This window comes from Macrobrachium rosenbergii, chromosome 44 (genome assembly GCF_040412425.1).
Source record: "Macrobrachium rosenbergii isolate ZJJX-2024 chromosome 44, ASM4041242v1, whole genome shotgun sequence".
Taxonomy (NCBI): domain Eukaryota; kingdom Metazoa; phylum Arthropoda; class Malacostraca; order Decapoda; family Palaemonidae; genus Macrobrachium; species Macrobrachium rosenbergii.
The window spans coordinates 719,035-736,466 of NC_089784.1; the positions used below are offsets into that span (position 1 = coordinate 719,035).

General features: G+C 37.8%; 1 pseudogene; it reads right to left on the minus strand.

The window, feature by feature from the left end:
- Nucleotides 1-68: 68 nt before the first annotated feature.
- On the minus strand, nt 69-11,989 carry LOC136829248 (alpha-L-fucosidase-like; annotated as a pseudogene).
- Between the last annotated feature and the right edge of the window lie 5,443 nt (nt 11,990-17,432).

Sequence of the window (17,432 nt, forward strand, 5' to 3'; positions counted from 1 at the left end):
GCACTGACAAAAAAAACAAAACGATTCAATCACCAAAATCCAGCTGGAATGTAAAATAAAAAAATGTAAACCAGATTTATCTTTAAATGTAACATCATTCGCATAACCATTACCTCTTGAATAATCAAAATCTATGTTCGAAATAAACAAGAAACGTAGAACGCAACCCTTCTTTTAGACATATCTTCAGTCCCCTTTCCTCGCGGTTTGAAGGGCAGTTTAGCTTGGGGTAACCCCGGCCATCTCCAGCACCCATGCCCACTCGCTGGTGACTGTTGACAATCTGGGAAAAGTCACATTCATCCCTTGACCGAGAGGAGTGAACTGTAAAAAAAAAAGAAAATAAAGAAGTGAGCTGCGATTACTACAGTTATCACTGTAATTTGCATTATAATACAAGGAAAATGTTATCTTCTGGACTCTCTCTCTCTCCAAGAAAGAATATTCTTGAATACTTTTATTGTTACTATCTTTATATTATCAATTGAAGGATAACAATTTCTGGTCTCATTCTGTCTTATCTGAGAAAGGCAGATAAGAAAGAAATTATCATTATTATTATTAATATTATTATTATTATTATTATTATTATTATTATTATTAATGAGTTATTAAAAGTGAACTTGTATTTCACTTTCCCAATTTCATTTTTCCTTTTCCTGTGGGACATCAATTATTTAGGAGTTGACCTACACTTCGCCCGTGAGCAAAGGCCTGTTCTGGAATAAGTCTGACGCACTGTAAATTGCCAATTGTTACAAATTAGTTAGCAATACTCTAAACACTTTTTACGACGAGGTCCTCTAGAAGGACGAAACTTCTACAGCATTCATAACTTTAATTTTTGTGTACTTTTTTTTGTGATAAAAAAATGACTGACCACAACCTAGGTGAATGCCACTGTTGAGATGAATATCGGTAAATTCCTAAATGATTTACGTTCCACAGAAAACGGAGTGATAAGCAGAAAAGATGTCATGATAAAGGCCCCTTAAAAACGTCGTTCTCCTAAAAATGATTAGTTTTCATAAACAGAAAAAAAACCAAGACAATTATCATTATTTTTGGTATAACTTCAAAGGATTCTTATGAAATTTGTTGTTGATGTGGTTGCTATATTTTGCAACACAGTATTAAGTAGAGTCAATCATTATAAAAAAAGAAAGTTCATCCAACCGCAAATGAATAGGCATTCTTTTCAGAATCAGAATGATGTCGAATTTTAAGGATAAATTAGTAAGCCAATCAAAGTAGTCCTAGAAACGAATGTCCACTAATCACCCCAAATATTAAAGAGAGAGAAGAAAAACTGTAAACACGAAAAGGATTTACCTTAAGTTCTCCATCGAAACCAAGCATATTGACCCTGGTTTGACTAGAGGGCTTCACTGATCCTAAGGTCAAGGTGTTGTTTCGGGGCCACTGGAGCACGATGGCATACGTTAGGTCATGGTTGGCCGTATACCTGGTCAAAGGTTGTAAGCAGTGATAGTTTTCTGGGTTCAAAACTACAGTATGGCACATATAAGATAAAAATGTATCTCAAAGGATAAACGGGTAATGAATAACAAATGATTATGGAAAGTAAGCAGCCAGAATAAAGGCTAACACCAAGGAATAAATAAATATATGGTAAACCCAGAGAGAGAGAGAGAGAGAGAGAGAGAGAGAGAGAGAGAGAGAGAGAGAGAGAGAGAGAGAGAGAGAGAGAGAGGCTCCGTGAAGGTACTTACCACACTCCCTGAGTTGTGGTGTCGTTCTGGACTTTCCAGGGCCTGGATCCGTAGATTCCAGCGCCGTTGATGTCTAACCAAGAGCCCAGCTGGCGGAGACGTTCCTCCATGATAGGGGGGATCATCCCCTCGTGCGTCGGCCCGACGTTGATCAAGACGTTACCTGCGTCAGTTAAATTCATTTGTCTGCTGCGTCAGTTACAGGAGTTATTAAAATCGTTACCTGAGATCTGGACAGGTAATTTTCTAACTGAGCTCTTGAAAGGGCAGTTACTCGAGTTATATACGTAGGTAATAGTTATTCCTATAATGACCTGAGTTTTTGAGTTATTAAACCGTTACTTGAGTTATTTAAAAAGAAAGCTAAGTTATTTTAACAGGTTTTTAAGTTACTTGAGCACTTTACCTGAGTTATCTAAGCAGTTATCTGAGTTATTGAAAAACGTAATAAAGTTATTCAGGTAAAGATTAACTGAGTTCTCTCAAATGGCAACTGAATTTTCGAAGTGGGGAGCTGGGTTGTTTAAATAATAACTGCTTGTGGTTGTAACCTGAAATACCTAGTGTTAACTGAGTTGCGAGGGTAGCTACTTGAGTTGAATAAAGTTACCAGAGTTGCTCTATAGGCCTACTGCGGATAATTAGAGAGGTACTGTGTGGAAATTCCTAAAACAGGGATCAATCCGTGGGTTAAGTCCTTAGTGCTATTCAGTTTCAGGATGTGAATGGAACACGGCAAGTAATTCCAGATTGCATGGTTCGATGACATTTAATTTTTACACTTGTTGCCTAGCTTGGAATTCTCTTCCTACTTCTGTTTTCCTTTGTATGAACTCTGATGTGAATTCTAACGTAAAGTGTTTATGATCCTTCTGTGTTAAGCCTTGTTTCCATCGGGCATGGGCTAGACAACAGCCTTAGGTTCGCCGGCCCCTTCTGCCTCTACGTTGAAAAGAAGAAAAACTGAAAGATCTTTACCTCCACAACTGACGGTTGATGCCAACTGGGCCAGGACATCATGAATCGAAAGGTAATCTCCCGCAGGAGCGTTGCGTCTGTAGCCCCAGGAGGCCTTGTCGAGCGTGAAGCAGTTCTCCCACTTGTGAGGCTGTAAAACGCCTGGTAAAAATAGAAAATGACTATATTGAGAACCTCCACTTAGTGGTGTAAAGTGTTTACCATACTCTTCTGCTTTCGTTTCACTGTTCAGATGCCCTTCCTTGAATATAATTAGCTATATGAAGAAATCACAACCAAGTAAAATGTGTATTTTTCTTAGCGTTACATGATCGTGTTTTCTGACAGTCTTTAGTGTTCTGTCGCCAAGCTCTGCACCGAATAGCCAAACTTTTTATACATTATTATAAAATCGAAATTTCAGTTTTTGACATCAGTATCAAACATTTGGTAAAATGCTAAAAGATGCCACAGAACTGCTCTCGGGGCAATGCTTTAAACTTATTCAGTTCAGATTCAAAGCCTGAGAAGCCAGTAAGTATGGCAGCAGTGCTTGGCACAGTAACTGTAAATCCAGAATTCACGTTCTGGCGGTCAGAACTACCTCTTGATGTGACACTACTGCCTTACCTGGGCTATACCGATCTGCGCATGTGTAGTAGGACCCATGGTGGCACGATACACCGTCTCCCCACCGGTCATTGACGACGACCGTCTCCTTGACGGGCGATTCATTGAACAGCCAAGCCAGGAACACCGTCGAGTTCTAGTACCAGTCAGGTCCAGCGTCTCCGTCAGACCAGATGACTTCGGGTTGGTAGTTGTTCACCTTTTGGAGAGAAATGATTTTAGAATGTGCCAGAATTATCATGGGTAGGGGTTTTTTTAAGGGGGCATCAACCCACAGTGGGACTTCTACGACGCAGTGGAGACTGCACTAAGGTTCTTTGGGCAATGCAATGTCCTTTCTGCGTTTTACTTTTCTCTTCTTCTCTCCGATCTCTTCCAATCTGGATTTCCAACTCCTTGAACTTTGTCATGGCCTCATTCAAGAATAGATCCCTCAAGTCAACGTTACGAAGCTCTTGAATATAACCCTATACGATCTCTGTTCTGCCATCTATAACGACTGAGGTAAGAATGAGGCGGGGGGGGGAGACTTTGGGCAGATATAACAGTATTCTGTAAAACCGGTTAAAAAATGAGATATTACTTGCTGCCTGGGATTTCAATCAGTCGATAATAGCTAAATTCCTTATTTATAAAACATTACAACAGTAACTTATTCGTAATAAAAATCCACAAGTATATAGTAAATACATTACTATGTAAAATAAACCATGGTTTATTTTACATAGTAATATATTTACTGTATAATTGTGGATTTTTATTACACATTGTTTTTCACGAAACTGTGAATCTATTAGCAATAATTCGTTAAAAACTACTTGTAGACGAGAGGCGCGACTGAATATTGACTTCACTTGTCAATGACGAAAGTTGTGGAACAACTTATTCTGTTGATGCACTGATCAATTCAGCCAGAATCACGAATAATGAATATTATTATCATTATTATAGGCGACATAGCCGCTAGTAATAGGATTCCGTATCTTTCGGTAAGGAAGGAAATGTTAATAGTTTTATTCATCATCACTTATCGCATTGACGTCACATTCTGACTTGAAATATCACACAGGCAGATACATACACACACATACATATATATGCATTTGTCTGTGTGATATTTCAAGTCAGAATGTGACGCCAATGCGGTAAATGATGGTGAATAAAACTATTCACATTTCCTTCCTTACCGGAACACCGAAAGATACGGAATCATATATATATATATATATATATATATATATATATATATATATATATATATATATATATATATATATGTGTAATACACATACACACACATATATATATATACATACATATATATATTATATGCTCGCTACATACAGTATACACAATACGCTTTTCTTTCACAGTGCGGAGTTACCTCCAGAATTAACAACACGTATATACCTAATGTTAGCAGGAATATTCCACTCACCAGTTCATAAAGCTCTGGCATAGTCTTCCCGGTCACGAAGTCGTTGGTCTTGAAGTTACTGTTCTTGTCTTGGTTGTAAATAGGTTAAACCATTCGAACAGGGAGTGGTATAATCCGAAATGAACGTCCGGGGCTTTGGACCTTATTGCAGCAGCCAAATCACCTGATTGTAGAGTGAATGAGATTATAATTTTCTTTTGTGATTCCCCACAGCACTGTTGCAGTGCTAATAAAAAAAGTAATGAACGTGAATTTTTCTTACGTTTGAGCTCCATTAACAAAGTACATGTTAATTTCGCACATAAGTTTAGTTTTGGAAATCAGTGTTGATGAATTATGTTACGTATGTCTTAGTTTAACCTGACCACTGAGCTGATTAACAGCTCTCCTGGGGCCGGCCCGAAGGATTAGATTTCTTTTCCTTGGCTAAGAACCAATTGGTTCCCTAGCAACGGGACCTACAGCTTGTTGTGGAATCCGAACCACATCATAACGAGAAATGAGTTTCTATCAACAGAAACAAATTCCTCTAATTCTCCACTGGCCGGTCGGAGATTCGAACGCTGGGCCAACAGCGTGCTAGCCGAAAGCTAAAGCATTAGTGGTCTCATTAACTTGTGATTTCAGCTAAAACAGCATTAATTACGATTTTCTCAGGGTTTTATGTAGTCTCTATTTTTCAAGACATTTCCAGACAGTCCAGGTCGGTTAGAATTACGGAACTTCTGCCCAGTGGTACCGCAGGGTATAGGCTCGAATGTTCGGGTACGGGCTGAAGGCACCAAATATAAATGAAAAAGGTACGAGATAGACTGACAGCATTGAGAGCAGACCAATAGAGGGCAGTCTGCAGTCTGCAGTCTGCCTCACATCCCTTCCCGTCATCTCGATCAGAAATACGAACCCCAGAGCTTCGTTTGGAGAGATTTATTTCAGTGGAAGCCGATAGAGGGGAGTCGTTTCCAGAGAGAGAGAGAGAGAGAGAGAGAGAGAGAGAGAGAGAGAGAGAGAGAGAGAGAGAGAGAGAGAGAGTGTAAAAGAACCTCCTCTAGACAACATCCAATAAAAGTGAAAAAATATCGTGAAGAGTACAGTGAATATGACTTATGTTTTATATTTTAGTAGATGTTTTAATTGCACCACGTATATTTACCACGAGGTGTATATATACAGACTCAAACTGTAGAACAGAAGCATTATTTGCCATAGGGACTTTGAGACCCCACCGGCCAGCTTTGAGGGGGGTACAATCTTCCAAAGTGGGTGATTAAGATGGGTGGTTTTCTCTGGACCTTGATACAGAGCAGGGTTCTATACCACCCACCTCATACCTGAGGACTTGCTTAGGAACCTTTCAGTAAGAGTTCATTTGCTTTTGAGGTACACCAGATCTGCACCCTAAACCACTGGGATTTTCTATGCTACTAGTTTCCGTCTCTCCTTGAAAAAGAGGTGAAGCGAGGATTTTGAATATGAATGACAGAATAAGGTTGAACCTGCTGAGATGAATTGTTTGTGGGATAAACGTTGTTTGAAAACATTTGAAAAGGAGAGTCATATGGAGAGAATGGAGACTGATCAGTTGGTGAGGCGAGTATTAACGTCTGAAGCGTTAAGAGCAAGGTCCTTTAAATATATTCTGAGTATAGTAAGAGGATGGAGAAGAGGATGACTTTAGAAAGTACTGGATGGGTGAGGTGGAGGAGGAATTTGAAAGGATTTGCCTTAATACCCAGGAAGCGAGAGAATGTGCCCAAGATTGAGGTGACTTGCGGAGTGAGAGTAAGGGGATTCGACGTGACACTGATGAGCCCTCGGTGAAGTTATATGAAGCGTGTAGTGTTGATGAAGCATTCTACAGAACAGGTTCATCCGAGATTCAGCAGCCAGGAGATGAATGGGGTAGTGACCATTTTTTTTTTTTTTTTGTTTTTGTTTTTCATTCGGTGCCACATCCTATCAAGGGAATGACTTTGAATATACATGCATACATAATACATGCACACATATATGTATATATATATATATGTATATATATATTTGTGTGTGTGGTGAGAGAGAGAGAGAGAGAGAGAGAGAGAGAGAGAGAGAGAGAGAGAGAGAGAGAGAGTTATTTAGGTGAGGGAACGGAGGCCTTAACGTCCGGACGTCTTATATCAATCATAGTGCCCGCAGTATCTTCGTTTCCTTCAGAAAATTTTATTTTACTTTACCATCACGGAAAGGAACAAGCAAAAGCCATTTAACCAAAGCAATTACTTTTGTACAAGTTATGCCTGTCAATTGAGAACGACGACATGTTCATTTTCTTCTACGAGTAAATAAAGCGTTTTCTATGGAGAACATATTACCTTTATTAGCTGAACACAGAGAACGTTGTTGAAATTGAAGAGGTTTCGTTATTCTAATTACGTTTGTCTCTGTACCCAGGTAAGATATGTGGAATGTGTAAATGCAAGGGCTTGTAGAACTATGAAGGTCGACATGGGACTGAAAGAGAATTAAATAAAGCCAAGAGTGACTATGAACTTTTGGTATTTTAAATTCCATGGCAGGTCTTCGTTAGATCGAAAAATATTTTATTTCATCTTTTACAAAACATTGAAAATAGCTCAAGATGTCTGGAGTCTAGATAAAATAAACGAAAAACGCTGTCAAGTAAAACTTAAAAACAATAAAAAAAGGCAAGATGAGCCTGCGATGCTCTCTTGATGAATAATTATGACCCAGATCAATTGGAATTAAACGGTATCCACCCTGCCTCGCCTCGCCTCCTAAGTGTAATCATTTGGTATTATTGTCTGAAACTTTTTTTTTTTTTTTTTAACCTAAGCGTCATTGCAATTTTGGTTTTAATATTTTCGTGTCACGTCGCTTATCGTAAAATAGACAAAAATGGAGAAATGTTTTTTGTATTTGTGTTCAATTCCAAATTCAAATTATATAACAAACTTCCAATTGTTTTCTCGTTTTCAATTCAAAGTAAAAAATGCGCCGAAGTTTCTTCGGCGCAATCGAGTTTTCTGTACAGCGTATAATCAAGGCCAACGAAAATAGATCCATCTTTCGATGGTCTCGGTATAATGCTGTATGAGCCACGACCCATGAATCTTTAACCACGGCCCGGTGGTGGCCTGTCTTATATCGCTGCCAGACGCACGATGATGGCTAACTTTAACCTTAAATAAAATAAAAACTACTGGGGATAGAGGTCTGCAATTTGGTATGTTTGATGATTGGAGGGTGGATGCTCAACACACCAATTTGCAGCCCTCTAGCCTCAGTAGTTTTTAAGATCTGAGGGCGGACGGACAGACAAAGCCAGCAAAATAGTTTTCTTTTACAGAAAACTGAAGCTCACTTTACATGGGCTGTCATTAAAATAAGATATGACTAGAACTGCAAAACAAATTTCCTGCTCGGAAGGCAGGGAAGAGAAACCGTTCATCGGTCTTTCTCTCTCCTCTTTGGCTTTATCTGAATCTCTTTCGGTTTTAAAATAGCGAAAGGGTCATGTCGCCCTTCATAGTTCTACAAACCCTTGCATTTACACTTTCCATATATCTTACCTGGCGGCAGAAACAAACGTAACTAGAATAGGGGGAAAAATGAAGATACTATGAAAAGTCTCAGGAATTTTTCACAATATATATATATATATACTCGTATATACTTACATACTAGCACACACATACAGTATATATATATATGTGTGTGTGTGTGTGTGTGTGTGTGTGTGTGTGTGTGTGTGTGGAATCTACTGGTCACTTTTTACCAGATACACATGTAATTGTAATAGCCACAATGCCCTCTAAACTTTCTCGAATTCTTACCGCTTTTTTGATGCGCTTGTCAGTGCACATCAGAATTTCTTCATATTTCTTGCACTTGGATCTTAAGGCTTTGTAGTGACAAGCATATCCAAAAATAAGAATTCGAGAAAGTTTAGATATAATTGTTTTTACAATTATGCACACACACATATATATCTTTTATTTAAATATTAAATATAATTTTTTGTCACATACACCGCAACATCTTTTATTCCTAAATATTAAATAGAATCTCCACACTCTCATTCAAGACAATTACAATATAATTTTCTACTACTGACTTCTTCATTTACCTCACACAGCACGCCCACCCTTTCTGTTTGTGTATAATATATACGACACTGCTTCCTTTGTTTCCATAACTTCATTCTAACGATTCCTAAACCAAAATACCGTTGTGCTACATTCCTAAACTAAAAACACCGCTGTCCTACATATCTCGAAAGCATGGCGATGATCTCAAAAGAGGAGAGGTAATAAAATTGGAGTAGAACTCACCAACTAAATCCCTCTTGGGTCCCAATTCCATACTGTTCCAGGTCCAGGAGTGGTTGGAGGGCCAGTTGGTGAATCCCTCGTGATGTTTGGAGGTGAGGACGATGTACCGGGCTCCCGCTGCTTTGAATATTTCCGCCCACTGGTCCGGATCGTAAAATTCGGCCGTGAACTGAGTGGCAAAATCGGCATAAGTGAAGCCTGGGCGGTAGTTCTGCTCCATGAAGCTCACGAACTGCGGTAGTTTTTGTCCTGTAACGGTTTGAGTTTTTAGGATTCTCTCCGGTTTTGACAGAAGAAACGCGCAGACTATTTATTAGAAAAGGTACTCAGTGTAGGATGTAATTTAGTTGTTTTTTCCAGAAATGTAATACTTATTAATAAAACTTTCACATTTGAAAAGTATTAATACAAACACATGCATACATGATTGCAATAAATATTTAGATGAAATTCCTATGCCACTTACCAAGGTATTATTCAAAATCTATCATAATATCACTGACAATAATCATAACATTTACTATCCACATTCGCACATAGTCACACATTCCTTCAGTATTTGGCTGTAATTCACTAATCATAAGACAATTTTGGAAACAACAGAAATTACAATGGTAATTTACCTTGCCAGTACTCCCAGAACCATTCGGATCCAAAAGACGGCACCGAAAACACTCCCCAGTGGATGAAGATGCCCACCTTGGCGTCATCGTACCACTGCGGCAACGGGCGGGAGTCCAGGGAATCCCAGTTGGGGTCATAATTTGCTCCGACGCTAAGAACAAGCCCAGCTGATATGGATAAATAAAATCGTTCATTTTAAATAATTTCAATCTTTTGCAACCTATTAAAACTGGTTTCAGATTCGTACGCTCACTACAGGTGATTTTGATGATTATTATCTATCATAATCAATAATAGTGTGAACAAGCTTTCGCTTATGAATAATTTAGAAACAACACAACCGAGAAGAGTTAAATGAAGGGATAAGTAACAAATAAACTAATAAACGTGTACATAAACATCAGTTGTGAGATAAGCCATGAAATTCAAAGGAAGTCATACGCCATTAATACGTATTCCGCATGAGCATATGCAGCCGTTGGGCTAGCAACCCCATCCCCCAAAAAAAAAAAAAATATAAAAAAATTGCATCAGACCTTGGAGGTCGGGGGTGAAAGGTCAAAAAAAAAAAAAAAAAAAAAAAAAAAAAAAAAAAAAAAGAAAGTGGCGAGTGAGAATTTTTTAGGCCTTTGTAATCGCCTTTTATTTGCTAACCTTGAATAACAAGTGAGCATCCGGATATAACAAGTAAATAATAATTAGCCGTTGTTGGAACTGCCATTGTTATTACAGCGTGTCATTGTCCTCACATGTCATAACTGATCACTGTCCTCTGTTTGTAATGTCATCACGGTAAGTCATTATACTTAGTACGAAATACAGAGCCGTTCTGAAAAGGCATCAAAATATGCCGTACTTGATGTCAGTCCTTCTGGCCTGTCCTGTGAGAGTCCACGTTTACTCAGTGATCTAGTTGAACAACTTATTAATACAAACCTTAACTTCATTCTAAGATGCCTTTATTCCTCAGTTATCACAGCAAAGTGCCTCAGTGTTTGAATATCATAAAATGCCGTTGTACCCCATGACGCAAATAACACGACACTGTCTTTAAATATCATCGTAACGTCGTAACATGTTGTTGCTCAGATTGCAGTCATAATAACACGTTATCTCCAACTAACATCACCATGTTTTCGTACTGATTTTATCTCGGCATTCACAAGGCATGGCAGATGCGTCGTTCCCACATTTCATCTCATCAAATAAAATGGAAGAAGTTTCTTTCGATGATGCTTGTACTCAGAGCTATCAAAATTCTCATATCTTAGAAAAAAAAAATAGAAGCAGACGGGAATATGTAATTATGATACTCACTTCTGGGGGAATATCACTAGGGAATGGCAACTATAATTTTATGCTGGAAATTAATTTTTTATTTCAAAGGCACGCAACAGAATAACTTTTTCCCTGACTGCTTTAATGATAAAGATACAAATTTCACGTTATCTGCACACATGCACTTTTACTAACGCCACATCTCGTCTCGTTAAAAGGTTTGTAAAGCGTTGATGTTCTGTAATGCTTTTCTTGTAAGGCCAAGATTCTGACCTGAGGAAAAATAGGACAGTAGTCCACTTTTCACATAAAAGTATTTTGACCCGATTCGATGTGAACACAGTTACTTGACCGACATATCATTGGCGTCACAACAACAAACGTCATTTATACCTGGAAGACATCTGTAGAATCGAGAATGGCCCATTTCTGGTAAAGCAAAACCACTTTTTCAATGCGGGCTTTCTACGAGATTAACCCAGTCATGTCTGAGTGTAATATGCCAATACACTGCTTATCGAACTTTGTAAAATCTGCGCGTACAAATATTATAAACGTAACTTTAGCTCTCAACGCAGAGACTCAAAAAATCACAAAACTTTGATATCTCCACTGCTTCTGTCACGTGAGAGAGAGAGAGAGAGAGAGAGAGAGAGAGAGAGAGAGAGAGAGAGAGAGAGAGAGAGAAGAGAGAGAGAGAGAGAGCTTATTTTTCCGTTTGTGGTGACAGATTGGCTAAATTGAAATAAATAAAATCACGAGTAAAAGAAATGACAATTAACAGAACAGAATCACCATCTGAAACAACAGCAGTACAACACCAAGATTTCAACATTACCTGTAAAGACAAGGAACTGCAGACGAATCATTTTCACAGACTGCAAGAAGGACCTCAGTCAGCGACTGCTTGTGTGCGTTCTTCGCTCCCGCGTGACTTATTTCCCTTTTAACAAATGTCATGTCTTCCCACGGACTCCCCTCACGGTGCCACAGTTATCACACTTCAGTTCTCATGCACTGGTCTGCGGGGTTACTTGTGCTCAGAAACAGGGTCTGTGCGACTCAATCGTATGATACTTAAGAAAGTGTCAATCTTTAGAGATAAAATGGGCGAGTGGAAGACTAATTAAACTGCTGATTCAGCATTTTTTTGTAGCCTGATATGTATCTCAGCCACGAAAAATCATCTGTTTAATTCTCGTGGTCGTAACCTTCGGGAGCAAAATCGAAAACGAAATCTTTTGGCAACGAGACTGGCAGCAACGATGCCGAGTCCAGCTGAAAACATAAGTTTCTCCCAAGAGCAGTGATCTTCAAACTGTGCGTTCTGGTTTTCAGGTGGGCCACGGACATTTAACTAGATTATAATAAGAAATAAATTAACTATTTAAGAAAATAAAATAAAAACAAAAGAAATAAAAATCTGAAACTTCAGTGTAAAGGCAAAACTGTAATTCATTTTGTTGACTCATTGCGTGCCTTCATTGCTAAGATCCAGAACTGGGTTAGGAAAATTAATGCCGTAATTTTGCAATGTTCACTTTTTGTGAAGTTGTTGACGGTGAAAAAGAATTAGATCCTTGTTTCCAAAATGAAATAATCAACCACCTTCAAAATTTGGGTCAAGAATTTTCCAGATACTCAAGTCCATATGATTTATAGCCCATTTAATAAGCCAGATTCTGTCAGACCCTGACCAAGAGGAATTTGGAAATCTGATTCTGGTAAAAGTGTTTGGAACTCTCTGTACAGGACTGGGCCAAGTAAGTGCACCATACCCTAGAATTGGTAACTGCTGAAAACACTTCTAGCACTTTTTCAGGCTTTTCTCCCTTACTTCAAATCAAAACAAAAGCAAGAAACCGCTTAAAATGACATCGATGTGCCTTGTCCATTTCTCCCTGATTTGATAAGTCAAGTAATCTCTCATTAGCTGCCTTATCTGGAGCAAAATCGCAGAAACATGATCTGCAGACTGGCAAGGTCAGTATATGACTTTATGGCCCAGATACATTTACCGATAAGTCTGTTTGAGCTGTTAAGAAAATGTAATAAAGTTCCTAAACCTTCATGTTTTATTATGTCTAAATCGAAGGGCAGTAGGCCATGAATTTTGCTAATAATGAAAAAGTTTGAAAACTCTCCTGATTTCTTTAAAGAAAATTGGCTGGCTGAGTTCCCCGGCGTCATTGTGGCCCATTGCTACTCGCACCATACTTCCAAGCTTCTAAGCATTGATTATTATGATGAGGTTGTTTATTCCATGTAGTATCGGCATAAATAGTGAAGTAATAGTTTTCTTTAGCTTAAATTCATCGAATTTCCCATTTTTCTTTATCGAAAACTCATAATCTCGCCAAATTTATTCTAAAATATGTCTGTACAATGCAAAATAAATCATATGTATTAAAACTGCAAAAACAAAACATTTAGGTACTTAATAACACCTTTTATGCACGAAGTAATCGGAACTGCTCAGATGGTTTCGTTCATAGATCTGGCAGGGTGTGGATTCATGGTTGAGGTAATTCGTATCGCGACAATATTTACTCGTTTTTCTTGATGAACAGGATTATTATTGTACTATCATATGTAGTAATCGGCAACTGCTCTAGTTTCTACAAATTTATGTTTGTATCCCAAAGTGTTAAAAGGTAGCTGGCGTCAACGGTAAATGTTGTGACAGTTAAGGGAAGCTGAATAAATCTAGTTAATGCGCAGGCGTCTTCTCCATGTTCTGAGGAGCCCGGGAACTTTGGGCGGGAAAACTCAAGTCATTGAATGTTACATGACGTATCGACTGCCACACTCCGCTGGCTTTGACGTTGCAAATTACATTTGTTTGGCATTCTTATTGTGATAGTAACCAGAAGTCCTTTTTCTTGTATCATTATTAAGTTAGGCTATGATTGTTCAAGTTCCCTGTTCGTTTATAGTAAATCACAGCAAGCTATAGATCGTTTTATGCTTTCAAGTTTATTGTCAGCTGTTTTGAATTATCATTTGTCTTGTGTGTTTCGTGCTATAAATGCGTATCTCGTTTTATTTCTCCAAATTTTCCTGAGTTCGACCTATCATGGTATATATATGTATATATACACGAGCGCACACACACACATACACACACACACACACACATATATATATATATATATATATATAGTATAATATATATCTATATATATATATAATAATATTCTCTACTAATATGGTTATCATGCTAACCTAAAGTACCTAAAAAACTGAATTCACAGCAATTAATTTGATCGTCAATCACCCTAGGCCTACAGCTTGAGGTAAAGGTTGGTTTATAGCTCTACCTGTTCCGTGGTAAGTAAATATTTATGTTAGTAACAAATTTATGAATTAAAGGAGCTCGAGTATGTAAGAAAACCAATGTGTGCATAGGACTCCGTCTCTTCTGTACGAATGACTATGCTTCCAAGGATATTCTCGCTCAGATCTTAAAAGCTACTGAGGCTAGAGGGCTGCAAATTGCTATGTTGATCACCCACCCTCCAGTCATCAAGCATACCAAATGCAGCCCTTTAACCTCAGCAGTTTTAATTTGTATTTAAGGTCAAAGTTATCCATGATCGTGCGTCTGGCACCTATACAGGCCACAACCGGCCGTGGCTGAAAGTTTCATGGGCTGCGGCTGAGAGTTTCATGGGCAGTGCCTGAGAGTTTCATACAGCACTATACGCTGTGCAGAAAACTCGATTACGCCGGAGACACTGCGGCGCACTTTTTATTTGTTTAATGTCGTCATATTTTGAAATCGTAATGGAAGCTGTTTAATGTAAAAAGTAAACTCTAAAGATTTTTTTTTTCGCGAATGTTTTGTCATTGAAAATCCGTTTTAAATGTATATGCATTCCGTTTTAAATGTATATGCATAGGCTCTATGAATAAAATAAGAGCGACAAGCGCTTATAGTTGAAATTTTCTTCTTCTGTGAACGTTACAGTAACTATCGAGACTAAGGTATGAATTCCTTTGAAAAGTAATGTTAATACCTTGGTCAGTTCTGAATCTTAATCAAAGTCAACCACTATACTCCATCGTCCTTCATGGCAAAAGGGCAGTAAAATATTCCCTCCACGTTGTAATACTAAGTTATACAACACAAATATAATTGGTTGCTAATCAATTTTGCCAATTATTAAAGGCCCTCGTAAAGCATTTAACAACAATAAAACAACACGTTTATTCTTAAACGTGACAAAAAAATTTCAACTGCCAGTTCCTCTCTCACGTGTTAAGCTGACCTCAGGCATAAAGATGTCAGCTAAGCAAAAAGCTCAGTCAAACACTATCATAAGGAGTCTCAAACAACATCTCTTCTCTCCACTTTCTAAACTAAATAACAAATATATTATCACTTCATCTCCTCAAAGAACCGTGACAGATGAAAATCGACAAGAGCGTTTTACGTAGAAATGTTTTAGACTGTAATTACTGTTATGCTTATCTTGTATTTAAACTAAAACTGATACTCCGTCTCTCTCTCTCTCTCTCTCTCTTATCTGTCTCTCTCATATATATTATATATATTATATATATAGACACATCTCTAAATCATAAATCTGGTTTCTCTTGTCATCAGAGTGTCGAGCACACCCAGTATACTGCTCCCAGCATTAACATATATAAACATAAGCATTAAAAGGGGTAAATGGGATATAAAAACTATATTTGGCATAACAACGCCTATTTTCATATATAGTCGATTAACTACTCAGTATATCTTGTCATTATATATATATATATATATATATATATATATATATATATATATATATATATATATATATATATATATATATATATATATATATATATATATATATATATATATATATATATATATATATATATATATATATATGTATTTATATATTACCACTGTGTATATATATATATATATATATATATATATATATATATATATATATATATATATATATATATATATATATATATATATATATATATATATGCTGGAATATTTGTTCACATTATTTTATTCTTTGTGCTGAACGAAGATAACATCATTGCTAACCTCTTATCACCTTAAAGAAAATATCGATTACTATCTACTGATCTCACACGCTAGAAATTATTAATGGAAAATTTTCGAGCTCACAGCTCATTTGTGACATACACATGATTGTGGGGAAAGGAATGTGACATCCGCCAGCGAGATGTCAGCATAACCGGGAGAGGCCAGCGCACCCGGTGGTCTGAAGTCAACGCACTTTTACCCTATTGAGACATCAAGAAAATAATTTCCTCTTTCAGCGATGTCAGTACTAGCAACAGAAGTTCTCACAGAAGTCTATTTTAATGCTCATCTCATTTTCTGTTGGTGCTAGCTGAAATCCTCTCTCTCTCTCTCTCTCTCTCTCTCTCTATCGCAAGCAAACGAATCCTTCTGGTCCTGCGTATCTCTCCTGACGGCGAGTGTGCGCGTTAGGCATAACCCGGACAGGGAACAATTATCAAAGGGATCAGCTGCAGTCGTGAGGTGTAATTTATGCCCTCCGCGTCGAACCTCTTATCGCCGAGGGAGACTGACGGCTGTGCTGGGAGGGGTTACCGATCTTTTTTTCTTTTTTTATTTTCATTTCTCGCAACTAATCAGCTTCTGCTCGGCCGCTTTCCTGCCCAGCAAACGGTTCGGAAGAATTCAGCTGTCTCGCAACGCAGGGCGAACTTGATAGTAGCGTAAAGTTTTCTAAGAATCTACAAAAAAGTCCCGAACACAAATCAGGGAGGTGAGATTGATGTGAAATGAACAGACTTGTAATATACACTGTACACCTCGTCGGCAAATTGGAACGGTATATCGTTACAGTTTGTTTCCTGTCTTGGCTAATTACAACGTCCCTTGTCTAGTCTAACCAATCAAATTTTGTTTCTCGTCCTCGCTAATGAGTATTGTCTCTAATCTCTGCTAACGAATTACACTGTATCTTTGGTCTTGGAAAATTAATCACATTTTTGTCTTTTATATTTAGAAGATCATGAATTTCGCATGTTGTCTCGGCTAACTAATTGCTCTTGGCATCCGAGTTATCGCATGAGAGCTGGCGTAGGAGAGAATACTCTTAATATATATATATATATATATATATATATATATATATATATATATATAAAGTTAATGTATGTGAAATATAAGATAAACGACATCAGAAAATAGACCGAATATCAGAAGGAACCGTGTGTACGACCAACGCAGCAAAGTCAACTTGAATCGATTCTATTTTTTCCTCTCCCGGGGGCAGTTCCTCAAGGGAAGCGTGGCGCGGAATAGTTTACTGACGATACCCCAAATCTCTTAAGCCCCGTATCTACAGCTTCATAACCCAGTAAAAAAAAAGATCTCTATCCCTCCCCCAAAACTCGGCGGCTCCAGAGAGTAACGAAAGCTTT